Raw genomic sequence first — 200 nt, 5'->3', positions numbered from 1 at the left:
GCCCACGCCCTTCTCGGCCGCCGCAGCCGCCGCCGCCCCCCCTCTTGTCCTCGCCGGCGGCCCCTTCACGCCCCCCCGGCCGCCCCCACCCCTGTCGGCCTCGCCGGCGGCCCCTTCACGCCTTGCCGCCCCCCTTGTCGGCCTCGCTGGCGGCTCTTCACGCCTCGCCGCCCCCCTTCATGCCGGCGGGCCATGGCCCC

The sequence above is a fragment of the Triticum dicoccoides genome, chromosome 1B, assembly GCF_002162155.2.
Source record: "Triticum dicoccoides isolate Atlit2015 ecotype Zavitan chromosome 1B, WEW_v2.0, whole genome shotgun sequence".
In the NCBI taxonomy this organism is placed as follows: Eukaryota; Viridiplantae; Streptophyta; class Magnoliopsida; order Poales; family Poaceae; genus Triticum; species Triticum dicoccoides.
This window is presented reverse-complemented; position numbering follows the sequence as displayed.